At 47.5% G+C, this 19,121-nt stretch overlaps 1 protein-coding gene across 6 annotated transcripts in view; it reads right to left on the bottom strand.

The window, feature by feature from the left end:
* The window catches only part of STRBP (spermatid perinuclear RNA binding protein), a 114,773-nt gene extending 113,407 nt beyond the window's left edge, over positions 1-1,366 (bottom strand). For 3 of the 6 annotated variants that reach the window (XM_060270404.2, XM_060270412.2, XM_088665344.1), the window contains exon 1: positions 1,192-1,366. The gene's annotated coding sequence lies outside the window, so the exon portion shown is untranslated. The remainder of the gene's footprint in view (positions 1-1,191) is intronic. The other 3 variants (XM_060270413.2, XM_088665345.1, XM_088665346.1) reach the window with 2 other exon arrangements.
* Between the last annotated feature and the right edge of the window lie 17,755 nt (positions 1,367-19,121).

Below are 19,121 nucleotides of genomic sequence, written 5' to 3' on the forward strand. Positions count from 1 at the left end.
GGGTGGGCAGCTCGCGGCCCGCCCGGGAGCAGCAGAGGCAGTGGTGTGCCTGCCCATGGGGGGGCAGGTGGAGGAGGGTTGAGGAGGGGGCATGCGCCAATCAAGGCAGGGGTGGCGGTGGCGGAACCGTGGGGCTTGGTGGCTGGTTGTGCCCCACTGGCCATCTGGTGGTGTGCAGGGAGGGGGGAGGCCGCTGGCGGGATCGTGCGGCTCCTCAGCTCGCTGGGTCGCCCCTGGGGGGGGGCGCCCTGTGTTTGAAATATGATTGGCCAGGGGGGGCGCCAGAAGGTGATCTCGCCTAGGGTGCAAAAAACCCTAGCACCGGCCCTGACTGTAGACTGTCCCCGGGACAGGTGAGGCTGCTGCCGATCCCTTATTTTCAAACCCGAAAGTTGACAGCTATGCATTTCCCCACCCCACCTTGCTGCCCCACGCCCCCTTAGGACCTTGCTCCAGCAGCAGCCTCTCTTCCCACCGACCCCTACCATCCCCATAAAAGCGGAGCCCCTCCTACTGCTCCGCGCAGCAGGATCCTATGCAAATTTTCTTGGAAGCGCACCCGCAAGGGGGGGGGCACTCGCTAGCAATGGTGCATGTTTCAGGATTGGTGATTCGGAGCTGCGCTGCCGGGGCCACATGGCCCTCCTCCTTATCCAAGCTGCACCCCCTCCCCAGTCCCCCAGTTCCCCCTCCATTTCCATTGCACCGCCCCTTTTCCATCTTGCACGTTGCAACCCCCCCCCCCGCGCCGCTTCCAGACCCTTTGCATGCTCCGCGCTGCCCCCCGAAGGATGGAGCCCCATTGCCCCCTCCATTTCCATTGCACCGCCCCTTTTCCATCTTGCACGTTGCAAACCCCCCCCGCGCCGCTTCCAGACCCTTTGCATGCTCCGCGCTGCCCCCCGAAGGATGGAGCCCCATTGCCCCCTCCATTTCCATTGCACCGCCCCTTCTCCATCTTGCACGTTGCAACCCCCCCCCCCGGTGCGCCGCTTCCAGACCCTTTGCATGCTCCGCGCTGCCCCCCGAAGGATGGAGCCCCATTGCCCCCTCCATTTCCATTGCACCGCCCCTTCTCCATCTTGCACGTTGCAACCCGCCCCCCCGCCGCCGCTTCCAGACCCTTTGCACGCTCCTCGCTGCATTCTTCCCCCTACGTTACCCCCGGGGTGTTTTGGGGGGGGTCCTTACCCGCCTCCACGCAGCCGCCACCCGGCCCGGCTCGCTCCGGCTCTTGCAAGCTCCGCAGCAGGCTGCGTTCGGGGGCTCCGGGGCCACGTGACAGCGCCCAGCGCCCCCATAGGCTGGGCCCGGACCAGGGCTGCCGGGCAACGCTGAGCCCGCCCTCTTTCCCGCCCTCCCTCCTTCCCTGCACCTGAGAGAACGCGAGGCGGAGCCGCCTTACGCCGGCAGCGCAGCTACCGCGCAAGTGGCGTAGCGCGGCGGCACTTTCCCCAGTCCCTCCGCAAGCCCGGCGCGGCCAACGGAATTGGCGTAAGGTGCCCGCCGGGGTTTTTTCCCACCTGTGACGTCGCTCCACTACGCACATTACGCACCTCGCGCAAAGTGCGTAAGTGAGTCTCCCTTTCGGCGTCCCGCTTGCGGTACCTGAAGGTTAGCGCGTGCGCAGAGCTGAGCAAAAGGCGTAATGCTTTAGTTGGGATACCAGAGCACCTTCTCCTTCCCTCGGGGGCTTAACCAGAAAAGGGGCGGGGCTTATGGTCTTTTAAAAATATCCTAGTTGCTGAGTCGCATCAATTCTTCGGCGATCAGCCTTCTTCTTTTTTGAAAAAAAAATTATTTAAATTTATTCACATACAAATATACAAACAAAAAACCGAAAAGGAAAAACATACAAAAATCATATTAAAAAATTGTAATTTATAAATCATATATAATTGTAAATCATATATAAGTCTTCTTTAAATCATAAATTAATCTTGTATGAAATCATATAATAAACATCAAAAGTTATAACATAACAGAAATACACAACTAAAAAAGAAAAAAGAAAAAATAGTAAAAATACAAATAATAAAATGATTCCTCCACCTCACCCCCCTTCACCTCGTGTGACTTCCAGTCTTCCCTCAACTCTGTTTATGAATATCTCTGTCATTACGCATACTTTTCCCTATTTTTTCCATCTTTGAATTTGGGCCTTTTATATTTCTGCCAGGAGGTTGGCTTTTTCTACCTGTTTCCTTAAATATTGTCTAAACATTTTCCAATCTTTTTCTAGTTTTCCTTCTTTCAAACCCTTCACCTCCCCCCCCTTTTATTGTTAAAGTTTGATAGGTTGTCAATTTTATGATCCATTCCTCCTTATTTGGTATTTTATCACTTTTCCAAAGCGATCAGCCTTCTGGATGGTCAGTGATATAAAAAATGAATAAGTTCCCTTAAAGGGAGATCAGCCTCATAAGGAGGACTGGGACCCTCTAAGGAGCAGATAGACCTAGGCTCCTTTTGGTTGGGATAAAATGACAAAGACCAAAACCCAGGGCTTGTAAAGCAAAGCGTGGTCTTTATTTTTTGTAAAAAACAGAGGTCTGTTATAACAGAGGGGGGCCCCCAAAAGCAGAGATGGCAAGAGGAACCCCGAACAAAACAACATTTCCCATTACTGTATATACCTTTAGTTGTACGTGTAAGTGGATGGAGCAAAAAGGCAGGAAAGGAAGGTTAACATTTCCAGTTAACAGAGTACTTGTGAACTCTTAAAAGATTAACATTTTTTCAATAGACAGAATACTTGTGAATCTTCTGGAGATGGTACCCTGATTACAGGGATGTCTTGGAATCTCTCAGTTGTCAATATGTAAATTCAAGGATTCTTGGTGAATGGTTTGGTGGGAGGAGATATTAACATGAAGTCCTGTCTATCCTGTCTTACTATGTAACTTATTAATTTAACAAAGTTCTTAGTTTGCCTTTTCCTGGGTAGCCTGGCTATTCCTTTCAGATGGAAATCACTTTAATTCTTGAGACAATGAGAAAGTTCCTTCACCCCCATTCTCTCCTTGCAGAGAAACATTTGGTCATTTTGGGAGAACCAAAATGGTTTCCAGGCCTGTCTTCCTGTACTGTTTGCTTGGTACATTTATGAACATTTATTATATATATGACCTCAAAATTCTTACAACAGTAAGGCAACCCCAAACTTCAGCCCTCCAGATGTTTTAGACTACAATTCCCATCATCCCTGACCCTGGGAGTTGTAGTCTCAAAACATCTGGAGGGCCACAGTTTGGGGATGCCTGGTCCAGCTCTCACTTCCATACCTCACTACTGGGAAAACCATAGTTTGAACCAGGCATCCCCAAACTGCGGCCCTCCAGATGTTTTAGACTACAATTCACATCATCCCTGACCACTGGTCCTGTTAGCTAGGGATCATGGGAGTTGTAGGCCAAAACATCTGGAGGGCCACAGGTTGGGGGTGCCTGAACTAGCTGGACCTTTCTCGGCAAGGTGATGTCTCTGCTTTTGAATATGCTGTCTAGGTTTGCATAGATGGGGTAAAGAGATTAATTCTGCTGGTCCTCAAAGCCCAGCACCTTAAAGCAACCTGTCTGTACATTTTAGCTTCGAGAACACTATCCAACCATCTCATCCTTTGTCGTCCCCTTCTCCGAGTGCCCTCCATCTTTCCCAACATCAGGGTCTTTTCCAGGGAGTCTTCTCTTCTCATGAGGTGGCCAAAGTATTGGAGCCTCAGCTTCAGGATCTGTCCTTCCAGGGAGCACTCAGGGCTGATTTCCTTCAGAATGGATAGGTTTGATCTTCTCGCAGTCCATGGGACTCTCAAGAGTCTCCTCCAGCACCATAATTCAAAAGCATCCATTCTTCGGCGATCAGCCTTCTTGATGGTCCAGCTCTCACTTCCATACATCACTACTGGGAAAACCATAGCTTTAACTACGGACCTTTGTTGGCAAGGTGATGTCTCTGCTTTTGAAGATCCTGTCTAGGTTTGTCATTGCTTTTCTCCCAAGAAGCAGGCGTCTTTTAATTTCATGAACCATCTGCAGTGATCATGGAACCCAAGAAAGTAAAATCTCTCACTGCCTCCATTTCTTCCCCTTCTACTTGCCAGGAGGTGACGGGACCAGTAGCCATGATCTTGGTTTTTTTGATGTTGAGCTTCAGACCATCTTTTGCGCTCTCCTCTTTCACCCTCATTCAAAGGTTCTTTAATTCATCCTCGCTTTCTGCCATCAAGGTTGTGTCATCTGCATATCTGAGGTTGTTGATATTTCTTCCGGCAATCTTAATTCCGGTTTGGGATTCATCTGGTCCAGCCTTTCGCATGATGAATTCTGCATATAAGTTAAATAAGCAGGGAGAAACCCCCTTCATGGATCAATGCCTTGTCGTGGCGAAGGGGCTTGAATAAATCAGAGAAGCTATGAGCTAGGCCATGCAGGGCCACCCAAGATGGACAGGTCATAGTGGAGAGTTTTGACTAAACGTGATCCACCTGGAGAAGGAACTGGCAAGCCACTCCAGTATCCCTGCCAAAAAAAACCCTCCATGGATAAAGACAACAGGCATATTTGTCATTAGGCGGGTCAATTATAAATGCAATGTCATTAATGGAATGTCATAGAAATGCTTATTTCTGTATTTTTGTAACTATTTGTTTTATTACTGTGGAATTTCCAAAAGAATATGTAATAGATTGTAATAAATAAATTAAAAAATAAATTTTTAAAAAAGATAATTACTCGATCTGATCCTGTTTCTTCTTGCAAAGTAAGGAATAGAATGAACAGGCATCTAAGCCTGAATCTGTAACTTGCTTATAAATATGTATAGTAATTAGAACTCGAGTTCTTGAGAGTCACCTTGAGGACTTGGAATAAACATGCAGGTGCTTTGCTTGGAAATGGAAATGTTACTGCAGCATCTCATCTGTGCCCCCAAGTGGTGGTTTGCTATCACTGCCTGTTGGCATAGCCTCTGCCTGGCCGCTGAGCCACTGCATTCATCTGGAAGCAGATGCTGCTACCGTTTCTGGAAGAGAATGTCGCTGCTCCTAAAGACAGATGAATCCTTTTTGGGAAATGATAAATGAGCCTTCAGAGGCTTTTCTGCTGGGGCAAGTGGTCCAACACAGAGACTTTGAAGACATAATATTCCGGCTTGAGTTCTTTATTTATCACTAGTGGACCCTTCCACGCGTTGCTGCGGGTTATCCCTGTGGCTGCCCCCACCCTGTGACAATCCATGACACGTTGCTGTGCCTGACTCAGGGTCATAGCTGTCAAGTTCTCCCTTTTTAAAAAAAGGGAAATTCCCTTATGCTGAATAGGCTTCCTCGCGAGAAAAGGGAAAACTTGATGGCTATGCTCAGGGTCAATGTTTCCCAGGAAAGGGGGAGGATGTGTCCGTTTCCCCCGGACTATGTGTTCCCCCCCCCCCACTGCTGTGTCTCATCCGTGTCATACAGTGGTTCTGCTCCTTCCTCCTGGGCCGTGTTCAGAAAGTGGTGTTGGGGGATGAGTGTTCAGACCCCTGGGCTCTCACTTGTGGGGTGCCTCAGGGCTCTGTCCTCTCCCCCATGCTTTTGAACATCTACATGCAGCTGCTGGGAAAGATCATCATGGGGTTTGGGCTGGGTGTTCATCAGTATGCGGATGATACCCAGCTCCAGCTCTCTTTCAAATCAGAACCAGTGAAGGCGGTGAAGGTCCTGTGTGAGTGCCTGGAAGCGGTTGGAGGATGGATGGTGGCTAACAGATAGAGGTTCAATCCTGACAAGACAGAAGTACTGTTTGTGGGGGACCGGGGGCGGGCGGGTGTGGGGGACTCCCTGGTCCTGAATGGGATAAGTGTGCCCTAGAGGGACCAGGTGCGCAGCCTGGGAGTCATTTTGGACTCACAGCTGTCCATGGAGGTGCAGGTCAATTCTGTGTCCAGGGCGGCTGTCTACCAGCTGCCTCTGGTACGCAGGCTGAGACCCTACCTGCCCGCAGACTGTCTTGCCAGAGTAGTGCATGCTCTAGTTATCTCCCGCTTGGACTACTGCAATGTGCTCTACGTGGGGCTACCTTTGAAGGTGACCCAGAAACTATAACTAATCCAGAATGCGGCAGCCAGACTGGTGACTGGGAGCGGCCGCCGGGACCAGATAACACCGGTCTAGAAAGACCTACATTGGCTCCCAGTACGTTTCTGAGTACAATTCAGTGTGTTGGTGCTGACCTTTAAAGCCCTAAACTGCCTCGGTCCTGTATACCTGAGGGAGCGTCTCCACCTCCATCGTTCTGCCCGGACACTGAGGTCCTGCGCTGAGGGCCTTCTGGTGGTTCCCTCACTACGAGAAGCCAAGCTACAGGGAACCAGGCATAGGGCCTTCTTGATATTTGTGCCCGCCCTGTGGAACACCCTCCCATCAGAGGTCAGAGAGATAAACAACTACCTGACATTTAGAAAATACCTAAAGGCAGCCCTGTTTAGGGAAGTTTTTAATCTGTGATATTTTAATGTATTTTAATGTGTGTTGGAAGCCGCCCAGAGTGGCAGGGTATAAATAATAAATTATTGTTATTATTCTTATTATTATTAGTATTATTAAAACCTAGTTGCATCCTATGGTCAGGTGCATCTTATGGAGTGAAAAATATGTTGGTGGGTTTTTTTTTTGAGTGGTGGGACCAGTTCGCCTGAGCTCAAAGTGACCCACATCTTAGCATTAAAAGGTTAATAAACTTCTCTGTTGCATAAGCCATTGATCATAGCTGACATGTCCAGAGAGCAAAATTCTATTCTGGTCTTGTCCTAATTCTATTAAACACCACAGCAAGGTACCAAAGGCAGAGGAGGGAAGAGATCAGGCAATTGACAGCCTAGACACAGAGATAAGCTCTCAACAACTCTGAAAGGTTCTCCTTACAGTTTTGCCTTGCCTTTTCCTTGCTCTTAACCCTAAAATCAGAACAGCTTCTGTTGATCTTTCTTCTTTTCCATAGAATCATAGAATCCTAGAGTTGGAAGAGACCACAAGGGCCATCCAGTCCAATCCCCTTGCCAAGCAGGAAACACCATCAACACATTCTTGACATATGGCTGACATTCGGCCCTCCATATGTTTTGGACTACAATTCCCATCATCCCTGACCACTGGTCCTGTTAGGTAGGGATCATGGGAGTTGTAGGCCAAAACATCTGGAGGGCCAAAGTTTGGGGATGCCTGATCTAGCTCATCACCTGTTCAGCACCTGTCCAGCTTTCAGGCCGCGAGATATTCCAAGCCTTGCCTAAAGGTGCCATGGGTTAAACATGGGACCTTCAGCATGCAAAACAGGTGATCTGCCATTGAGCTAACATCCTTCCCCAATATGCATGGATGCAAAGGGCTTGTGCCTCATCTGAGCACAAAAGACTCCTCGCTTAATCCTCAAGAGTGCTACAGCTCATTTTCACCCACCGTAATGCACTAGATTTTTGTGGGACTCCTTTACTCTACGTTGTGCTGTTCTTTCTCTCTCTCTCTCTCTCTCTCTCTCTCTGGGGTGGGGGGCAGGAGTTGAGAGACACCATTGTGGTGATCACACAGGGTCCCCGGACGTTTCACCGTCTATTGATCCCTGCACCACCGCTGAGTTCTCCCACTGCCACCAACCAGTCTCTAACTGGTACAATACTGAGTCCAGTCAGGGTTCAAACTGGAACACAAAATGTTGTTTATCAGTTTGCAGTTTAACAAGCTTGTGGTTGCAATGAAGGTCTTCAGTTTCAAATACAATTGTTTCCTATACTGGCCTATACCTTCCTAGCAATTAGCTCAAGCACCCCAAAACTTCAGCCCTCCAGATGTTTTGGACTACAATTCCCATCATCCCTGCCCACTGGTCCTGTTAGCTAGGGATCATGGGAGTTGTAGTCTCAAAACATCTGGGGGGGCCGCAGTTTGGGGATGCCTGGTCCAGCTCTCACTTCCATACATCACTACTGGGAAAACCATAGCTTGAACTAGACTAGGCATCCCCAAACTTCGGCCCTCCAGATGTTTTAGACTACAATGCCCATCATCCCTGACCACTGGTCCTGTTAGCTAGGGATCATGGGAGTTGTAGTCTCAAAACATCTGGAGGGCCGCAGTTTGGGGATGCCTGAATTAGCTGTTCCAAAATTCCCTCATTTCTCCTCACTAACTCAGCCTACCCACAGACTTTCTCACTTCCTCACTCTCCTCTCTCAACAACAAACCCCTCAACTCCACTCCACTTCCTTACTACCCCTCAGGGCTGGATTTTATAGTCCCTCTGACTCGACCCCCCCTTGGGTTCTGATTGGACCACCCAGTTAACTCTTTCCCCACCAGCACTATTCATAGGTAACCATCACATACCTCCCCCCTTAAGAAGTTTCGATTCAGGAGGGAAGTTACACTCCTGATCAAACTGTTTTCTATCTGTCTACAATTCTATACATTCTAAGTTTGTGTTAGCCTAGACCTTTTGTAACCCCCAAACATTGATCTATTGGTTTTTGATGTTCAGAGAGCCTTTCACACTTTTGAGGGGAAAGTTAAAGTCTTGCCTTGTTCTCTCTAATTTGGGGTTGTCGATGTTTCAGCGAATGACTTAGATTCCGTCCAAACTTTGGGTGTCAGAAGTACCGCTGTAGTTCTTGTCGGGTCCAAACGATAATAAAGCACTTGATCTTGATGGTCTAGAGACGACTTTCTCTCCGGTGTGCTGTTCTCTCTCTCTCTCTCTCTCTCTCTCTCTCTCTCTCTCTCTCTCTCTCTCTCTGTGTGTGTGTGTGTGTACAGCCAGGAGTTGAGAGACACCATTTGTCAGGATCTCCTATTGCTTAATTGCCAAGGAGCTATTTCTAATTTGTCACAGGAGCTGAGAGCTGTGCTTTCTGTTCTTTTCATAGCGTGTGAGTTTTAGCAGCTTGTCACCAGCAGAGGTTTGTGGCTAGGCTGAAGTCAGGTGCAAAGCCAGAATTGCAGCAGGTGCCAAGGGCACTGCTGGAACCCAGGGGTTAGAATCCTAGAATCATAGAATCCTAGAGTTGGAAGAGACCACAAGGGCCATCCAGTCCAACCCCCTGCCAAGCAGGAAACACCATCAAAGCATTCTTGACATATGCCTGTCAAGCCTCTGCTTAAAGACCTCCAAAGAAGGAGACTCCATCACACTCCTTGGCAGCAAATTCCACTGTCGAACAGCTCTTACTGTCAAGAAGTTCTTCCTAATGTTTAGGTGGAATCTTCTTTATTGTAGCTTGAATCCATTGCTCCGTGTCCGCTTCTCTGGAGCAGCAGAAAACAACCTTTCTTCCTCCTCTAGAATCATAGGGTTGGAAGAGACCACAAGGGCCATCCAGTCCAACCCCCCTGCCAAGCAGGAAACACCATTAAAGCATTCCTGACATTTGGCTGTCAAGCCTCTGCTTAAAGACCTCAAAAGAAGGAGACTCCACCACACTCCTTGGCAGCAAATTCCACTGCCAAACAGCTCTTACTGTCAAGAAGTTCTTTCTCCCTCCTCTATATGACATCCTTTGATATCTTTGAACATGGCTATCATAGCACACCAGTCATGAAGCTCCGCACTGCATAAACTTCAGGAATCTTTACCATTTTCCAACTGTGCAGAAGAGATGTGATTGTCACACTCCACCTTGTGGCATGAAACACAGGCTGCAGTCGCTACCAGACTGAAGAGCATGAGGAAAGCCATGCTGTAGGATCAGGCCAGTGGCCCATCTCTAGTACCTGTACAGTTTACAAACCTTCCAACCTAACAGCAAACCAGTAAAACAACTAATATCTAGATACCCTCCTCTATATGACATCTATATGACATCCTTTTATATATTTGAACATGGCTATCATATCGCCCCTTAACCTTCCCTTCTCCAGGCTAAACATACCCAGCTCCCTAAGCCGTTCCTCATAAGGCATCGTTTCCAGGCCTTTGACCATTTTGGTTGCCCTCTTCTGGACCCGTTCCAGCTTGTCAGTATCCTTCTTGAACTGTGGTGCCCAGAACTGGACACAGTACTCCAGGTGAGGTCTGACCAGAGCAGAATACAGTGGTCCTATTACTTCCCTAGATCTAGATGCTATACTCCAATTGATGCAGCCCAGAATTGCATTGGCTTTTTGAGCTGCTGCATCACACTGTTGACTCATGTCAAGTTTGTGGTCTACCAAGACTCCGAGATCCTTTTCACATGGACTGCTCTCAAGCCAGGTGTCACCCATCCTGTATTTGTGCCTTTCATTTTTTTTGCCCAAGTTTAGTACTTTACATTTCTCCCTGTTCAAATTCATCTTGTTTGCTTTGGCCCAGTTGTCTAATCTGTTCAGGTCATTCTGAAGTGTGATCCTGTCCTCTGGGGTATTAGCCACCCCTCCCAATTTCGGAACTGCAGTGTCCTATAAAAAGGTTACTTGAGTTGGAAAAGTGAAGTCATCTCTCCATGCTGGATGCTGCCATCTGGTGTTTACTGAATATTCTACAGAGCAGGGATCCCACTACCTTACCTGGAATGGTGTGGCTTGCTGCACCTATTTACTTTTTGGAACAAATTGTTTATAGAAAATGAGTCTGGAGAAGATCTAAATACAATCCAGAATTCCGGGCCGCAGTGGGATTGAATGCAATGCCCTGATAAGAGGAAGAAGAAAGAGAGAAGAATTATCACTGAAACAGAAAAGGCAATAGAGAAATTAACCTTTAGAGGTCTTCATTTGTCTCTAGGAAGGGAAATACAGTGGTACCTCGGTTTAAGTACACAATTGGTTCCGGAAGTCTGTACTTAACCTGAAGCGTACTTAACCTGAGGCAAACTTTCCCATTGAAAGTAATGGAAAGTGGATTAATCCGTTCCAGACGGGTCCGTGGAGTACTCAGCCTGAAGCGTACTTAACCTGAAGCGAAGTTTCCCATTGAGAGTAATGGAAATGGAAAGTGGTTTAATCCGTTCCAGACTGGTCCACGGAGTATTTAACCTGAAGCGTACTTAACCTGAAGCGAACTTTCCCATGGAAAGTAATGGAAAGTGGATTAATCCATTCCAGTTTGGTCCGCAGAGTACTCAACCTGAAGCGTACTTAACCCGAAGCATGGGTGTAATTGTTTCTGGAAGTCCGAACTTAACCAGAAGCGTATTTAACCTGAAGCATACTTAACCTGAAGCGAACTTTCCCATTGAAAGAAATGGAAAGTGGATTAATCCGTTCCAGACGGGTCCGCAGAGTACTTAAACTGAAAATACTCAAACTGAAGCGTACTTAACCCGACGTATGACTGTAAACTTAAAAGGGAGAGAGAAATAAACAGCGACAAAATGTATTTAAAAAAAGGTCTAAAGAAAAGAGTAGCTTCCTTTTATAAAAAAAAGTAAAAGGAGAGAAAATGAATGATAAGAATGACTGGAAAGGAACAAAACATGAATGTAAAGAATCAACAGAGGGAAAACTATAGGGTCCAAATCATACTATAGTATGTAGAAAGTTGTTTGTCAACTTCAAGGATGTTTCATTGTGGTCTATTATATCTGGCTACGTTGGAACCACATTGCAGGAAATACCTGATAATAGTATAGGTGTCTGTGTGGATGTCTGGAGGCAGTTGGCAGGTGGGTGGCAGTATACAAATTGAGGTTGAATCCCAACAAGACAGGAGTGCTGTTTCTGCATGGGAGAAGTCATGGGGTGTAGACTTAAAATTTACAGCTCTCCAGTTGGAGAACAGCTTTTACCAAAGGTGTCGTGGACTTTGAAGACATTCGAACTCAGGGTGAAAGGAATCAACAACAACAACAACAACAACAACAACAACAACAAAAATTTATTATTTATACCCCACCCATGGACGGTAGACCACAAACTTGACATGAGTCAACAGTGTGATGCAGCAGCTCAAAAAGCCAATGCAATTCGGGGATGCATCAATAGGAGTATAGCATCTAGATCAAGGGAAGTAATAGTACCACTGTATTCTGCTCTGGTCAGACCTCACCTGGAGTACTGTGTCCAGTTCTGAGCACCACAGTTCAAGAAGGATACTGACAAGCTGGAACGTGTCCAGAGGAGGGCAACCAAAATGGTCAATGGCCTGTAAACAATGTCTTATGAGGAACAGCTTAGGGCAGGGGTAGGCAAACCAAGGCCCAGGGGCCGGATCCGACCCAATTGCCTTCTAAATCTGGCCTGTGGACGGTCCTGGAATCAGTGTGTTTTTACATGAGTAGAATGTGTGCTTTTATTTAAAATGCATCTCTGGGTTATTTGTGGGGCATAGGAATTTGTTCACCCCCCCCCAATATAGTCCAGCCCCCGACAAAGTCTGAGGGACAGTGGACTGGCCCCCTGCTGAAAACGTTTGCTGACCCCTGGCTTAGGGAGCTGGGTATGTTTAGCCTGGAGAAGAGAAGGTTAAGGGGTGATATGATAGCCATGTTCAAATATAGAAAAGGATGTCATATAGAGAAGGGAGAAAGGTTGTTTTCTGCTGCTCCAGAGAAGCACGGAGCAGTGGATTCAAACTACAAGAAAGAAGATTCCACCTCAACATTAGAAAGAACTTCCTGACAGTAAGAGCTGTTTGGCAGTGGAATTTGCTGCCAAGGAGTGTGGTGGAGTCTCCTTCTTTGGAGGTATTTAAGCAGAGGCTTGACAGCCATATGTCAGGAATGCTTTAATGGTGTTTCCTGCTTGGCAGGGGGTTGGACTGGATGGCCCTTGTCGTCTCTTCCAACCCTATGATTCTAGAGGAGGAAGAAAGGTTGTTTTCTGCCGCTCCAGAGAAGCGGACACGGAGCAATGGATTCAAGCTATAATAAAGAAGGTTCCACCTAAACATTAGGAAGAACTTCCTGACAGTAAGAGCTGTTCGGCAGTGGAATTTGCTGCCAAGGAGTGTGGTGGAGTCTCCTTCTTTGGAGGTCTTTAAGCAGAGGCTTGACAGGCATATGTCAAGAATGCTTTGATGGTGTTTCCTGCTTGGCAGGGGGTTGGACTGGATGGCCCTTGTGGTCTCTTCCAACTCTAGGATTCTATGATTCTAGAGGAATCCCTTAACCTTCTATTCTCCAGGCTAAACATACCCAGCTCCCTAAGCCGTTCCTTATAAGGCATTGTTTCCAGGCCTTTGACCATTTTGGTTGCCCTCTTCTGGACATGTTCCAACTTGTCAGTATCCTTCTTGAACTGTGGTGCCCAGAACTGGACACAGTACTCCAGGTGAGGTCTGACCAGAGCAGAATACAGTGGTCCTATTACTTCCCTAGATCTAGATGCTTTACTCCTATTGATGCAGCCCAGAATTGCATTGGCTTTTTGAGCTGCTGCATCACACTGTTGACTCATGTTAAGTTGGTGGTCTACCAAGACTCCTAGATCCTTTTCACATGTACTGTACTGCTCTCATGCCAGGTGTCACCCATCCTGTATTTGTGCCTTTCATTTCTTTTGCCCAAGTGTAGTACTTTACATTTCTCCCTGTTAAAATTCATCTTGTTTGCTTTGGCCCAGTTGTCTAATCTATTAAGGTCATTTGGAAGTGTGATCCTGTCCTCTGGGGTATTGGCCACCCCTCCCATAGAATCATAGAATCATAGAATCATAGAATCATAGAATCATAGAATCATAGAGTTGGAAGAGACCACAAGGGCCATCCAGTCCAACCCCCTGCCAAGCAGGAAACACCATCAAAGCATTCCTGACAGATGGCTGTCAAGCCTCTGCTTAAAGACCTCCAAAGAAGGAGACTCCACCACACTCCTTGGCAGCAAATTCCACTGCCGAACAGCTCTTACTGTCAGGAAGTTCTTCCTAATGTTTAGGTGGAATTTTCTTTCTTGTAGTTTGAATCCGTTGCTCCGTGTCCGCTTCTCTGGAGCAGCAGAAAACAACCTTTCTCCCTCCTTTATATGACATCCTTTTATATATTTGAACATGGTTATCATATCACCCCTTAACCTTCTCTTCTCCAGGCTAAACATACCCAGCTCCCTAAGCCGTTCCTCATAAGGCATCGTTTCCAGGCCTTTGACCATTTTGGTTGCCCTCTTCTGGACACGTTCCAGCTTATCAGTATCCTTCTTGAACTGTGGTGCCCAGAACTGGACACAATACTCCAGGTGAGGTCTGACCAGAGCAGAATACAGTGGTACTATTACTTCCCTTGATCTAGATGCTATACTCCTATTGATGCAGCCCAGAATTGCATTGGCTTTTTTAGCTGCTGCATCACACTGCTGACTCATGTCAAGTTTGTGGTCAACCAAAACTCCTAGATCCTTTTCACATGTACTGCTCTCAAGCCAGGTGTCTCCCATCCTGTATCTGTGCCTTTCATTTTTTTTGCCCAAGTGTAGCACTTTACATTTCTCCTTGTTAAAATTCATCTTGTTTGCTTTGGCCCAGTTGTCTAATCTGTTAAGGTCATTCTGAAGTGTGATCCTGTCCTCTGGGGTGTTAGCCACCCCTCCCAACTTGGTGTCATCTGCAAACTTGCTCAGGATTCCCTCAAGCCCATCATCCAAGTCATTGATAAAGATGTTGAACAAGACTGGGCCCAAGACAGAACCCTGTGGCACCCCACTAGTCACTACTCTCCAGGATGAGGAGGAGCCATTGATGAGCACCCTTTGGGTTCGGTCAGTAATCCAGCTACAAATCCACTGAATGGTAGCATTGTCTAGCCCACATTTTACCAGCTTCTTTACAAGAATATCATGGGGCACCTTGTCAAAGGCCTTGCTGAAATCAAGATAGGCTACATCCACAGCGTTCCCTTCATCTACCAGGCTTGTAATTCTGTCAAAAAATGAGATCAGATTAGTCTGACATGACTTATTTTTCAGGAACCCATGCTGACTTTTAGTGATCACAGAGTTTCTTTCTAGGTGCTCACAGACTGTTTGCTTAATGATCTGCTCTAGAATCTTTCCTGGTATTGATGTCAGGCTGACTGGGCGGTAATTGTTTGGGTCCTCTCTTTTCCCCTTTTTGAAAATAGGGACAACATTTGCCCTCCTCCAGTCTGCTGGAACTTCGCCTGTTCTCCAGGAATTTTCAAAGATTATTGCCAGTGGTTCTGAAATCACCTCTGCCAGTTCTTTTAATACTCTTGGATGTAGTTCATCTGGCCCTGGAGACTTGAATACATCTAAACTAGCCAAGTATTCTTGTACTACCTCCTTACTTATTCTGGGCTGTGTTTCCCCTGCTGAATCATCTGCTCCATATTCTTCAGGTCGGGCGTTGTTTTCTTTCTTGGAGAAGACTGAGGCAAAGAAGGCATTGAGGAGTTCTGCCCTTTCTCTGTCCCCTGTTTGCATTTCACCATCTTCTCCTCTGAGTGACCCCACTGTTTCCTTGTTTTTCCTTTTGCTACGGACATACCCATAAAAGCCCTTTTTGTTGCTTTTAACCTCTCTGGCGAGCCTGAGTTCATTCTGTGCTTTAGCTTTTCTGACTTTGTCTCTACACGTGCTGGCTATATGTTTGAATTCCTCTCTGGAGATTTCCCCCCTTTTCCATTTTTTGTACATATCCCTTTTAAATCTTAACTCAGTCAAAAGTTCTTTAGATAGCCAGCCTGGCTTCTTTAGGCACCTTCCATGTTTCCGTCTCATTGGTATTGCCTGAAGTTGTGCTTTTAATATCTCCCTTTTAACAAACTCCCAACCATCATGAACTCCCTTCCCTTTTAGTATTACTGTCCATGGGATTTCACCCAGCGTTTCCCTAAGTTTTCTGAAGTCGGCTTTCTTAAAGTCTAGAATTTGGACCTTAGTATGCTTGGTTGCTCCTTTCCGCTGGATAATAAACTCCAGAAGAGCATGGTCACTCCCACCTAATGATCCTGCCACTTCTACCCCACTAACCAAGTCATCACTATTGGTTAGGACCAGATCTAAAATGGCTGATCCTCTTGTTGCTTCTCCCACTTTCTGGACAATGAAGTTGTCTGCAAGGCCAGTGAGGAATCTGTTCGACCTTATGCTCTTGGCTGAGTTTGACATCCAACAAATATCAGGATAGTTGAAATCCCCCATTACTACTATCTCACTTCCTTTGGAATGCTTGGCCATCTGTTCCAGGAAGGCATCATCTGTGTCCTCAGTTTGGCTTGGGGATCTATAGTAAACTCCCACAATGAGATCACTGTTGTTTTTCTCTCCCTTAATTTTGACCCAGATACTCTCAATTTGGCTTTGAAGTTTTAAATCCTGGATCTCTTCACAGGTATACATATCCCTAACATATAAAGCTACTCCTCCTCCTTTCCTGTTTGGTCTATTTCTCTTAAATAGATTGTATCCCTCTATTACTACATTCCAGTCATGAGACTCATCCCACCAGGTTTCAGTGATGCCTATTATGTCATATTTAGTTTGCTGTACCAAGAGCTCAAGTTCATCTTGGTGACTCCCAATTTGGTGTCACCTGCAAACATGGACTTGCATCCTCTCGCCTCTAATTTTAGTCCTGCGTAAAGGAGCGGCTTAGTTTGCTTTGATGCGGAGGCGGCACAAACGATGACCGGGCCAGAGTGGCTTTAGTGAGGATGACTCAGGGCTCACACAGCTTATGCTGCAAAATCCTCTGAGCGTGGCCAAGGATGGTCAATTTGGGGCGTTAGCGTCTTATATTAAGGTCCCTTAATTGGACTAAGCCATTTAATTCACCATATGGGGTTTGTGTGCTCCGCTGACTGACCGGTGAGCTGGCTGGCAAGGCTCCCATCCTTCCCACTACCATCCCAAATGCTGGAAAGTCAGAGAGAGTTGGGCAGAAGGATTTAAGAAGGTTTGATTGTTACAGCTTAATAAAGGGGGCAGATGATCCGCAAAGGGCCAATGAGCGTCACGCCAAGGGAGGCTTCAATCTGGCCAGCCATTCCAAAAGACCCACTTACCTTTTTGAAAAAAATAAAATAAAATATATCTTTATTAATTTTCAAGATATACATCTATATATATATAAAATGTAAAAATCTTGAAATTGTCGGCTGCTATGTTCTCCGTAACCGCTTGACCGATCGTCCTGAAATTTTGACACAATGATCCAGGCCACTCCCCGAGGGTTGCAGGGGACATGAAAAACCTCAAATCACACACCTCGGCAGGATTTGAACCGCTTTCCCACCAAGTCAAACAGCGCCCTCAAGTGGAATTCCTCCCACAGTACACCCCCTCCCTTCCTGTGAAATCTAAGCCACACCCACAAACCAAATGACATCATCATCAACCAAGCAACTGAAACACCAAGGCGGCCATTATCTGACCAACCACTAGGCTTTTGTTTTATGTAGGCCCCTGACAGGCCCGGGGGGGGGAACCCACAAGAACGCACTTGGGGCACGGCAAGGGTTTTTACTTTACCATTTAGCACCACTACCCCCCAAAACCCCCCCAAAAAACCAACATTTCCAAGTGGAGGTCGGGGACTGCCTGGGGGGAGGGGGTTGGCGCAGATTGCAGCACGGCCTTTGATTTATGTAGGTCCCTGCATGGCAAGGGGGTTTTACTTTACCATTTAGCAACACTACCCCCCCCCCAAAATCCACAAGACAACAAAAATAAATACCATCCTTCAAAACGTCGGTCATGGAGGGGGGGGACAAACTGAATAGATCATGGATCGGGATACGTGGGGGCAGTCACAGGGATTAGGTACAACAACGCACCACACCCACAAACCCCGCCTCTGCCACGAGATCCTGTAAAACAAGAGGCCAAGGCTCCATTTTACAGACTAGGCCTCAGGTCTACAGCCCTTTAAATACTATCCCAAATGGAGCCCTGGGTGGGAGGTGGGGGGAGGAGGAGCCCAAATAGGTCATGGGCTGACCTGGGGGGGGTAGATAACCCACAGCAACACACTTGGGGGCACGGCAAGGGGTTTTTACTTTACAATTTAGCACCACTACCCCCCCAATCCACAAGACAAAAATAAATACCATCCTTCAAAACGTCATGAGATACGCCGGTCATGGAGAGGGCATAGCTGCCAAGTTATCCCTTTTTAAAAGGGATTTTCCCTTATGCTGAATAGGCTTCCTCGCGAGAAAAGGGAAAACTTGGCAGCTATGGGAGGGGGGGGACAAACTGAATAGATCATGGATCGGGACACGTGGGGGCAGTCACAGGGATTAGGCACAACAACGCATCACACCCACAAACCCCGCCTCCACCATGAGATCCTGTAAAACAGGAGGCCTTGCAACCACCAAAACAGTTATTCCACCCAAAGCCCAAAGCCTCTCCCGGCAGCTGCATTAATAAACGCCTGGCAGCATTAGACAGTCGTCCATCATTTCTCCTAACACGCACAGCAAGGGGTTTTCGCTTTATAATTTAGGGGGTGTTGTGTCACATGCGATGCTCCGGTGGCCATTTTAAGTAAGTGATCCCCCGCCTGTCCTGATCCATGATGTATCCTACCCCTCCTCCCTCCACCCCGGCTCATCCCTGTGTTTTGGTAGGATACCCTTCCCTCTGTTGTCCCTGGGGAGTGTTGGCCCCTCCCCCTGTATCCTTGGCCCCCACCCTTCGAAAAGGAACTGTTAGGTTCTGGGTTCTATTTCCCAGAATGCACTTTTGTCTGAACCCTCTGTTGCCCCTGGGGAGTGTTGGCCCCTACCCCCGGTATCTTCCTACATTGGGCCCCAGCCTTGGAGAAGGAGCTGTCAGTTTCTGGGTTCCAGCAGAAAACAACCTTTCACCCATGGGCGTCCCCAGGATCAAAGCTAGGGGGGGAACATCAGCCACGCCCCCAGCGACGCCCCCTGCCACCCGATTGGCTAGCTGGCAATGACATGGCCAGGATCCCCCCAGGAGGCATGGTCAACATCCACGCCCCCCAGAGGAAAGGGGGCCGTTTGCAAGGCAGCACACGGAGCCACCCGTGCTTGCACTCCTGCCTTGCCCGCTCCTTTAATGGCAGCGGGGACTAAAACGAGGCAGCAGCAGCGAAGCTGAACCTCCCTTGAAGGAAATCTGGACCTGGACCTGGGCTAACTTCAGCCCACACTCTTTCAAGACACAGCGAGCACAGCATAGAAAGTGCTGCCCCACAATGCTCTACGGCATTCATTTGAAGTGTTCTCCTACTGGTTTCTCTGTCTTGTGGTTCC

This window comes from Zootoca vivipara, chromosome Z2, assembly GCF_965207765.1.
Source record: "Zootoca vivipara chromosome Z2, rZooViv2.hap1.1, whole genome shotgun sequence".
In the NCBI taxonomy this organism is placed as follows: Eukaryota; Metazoa; Chordata; class Lepidosauria; order Squamata; family Lacertidae; genus Zootoca; species Zootoca vivipara.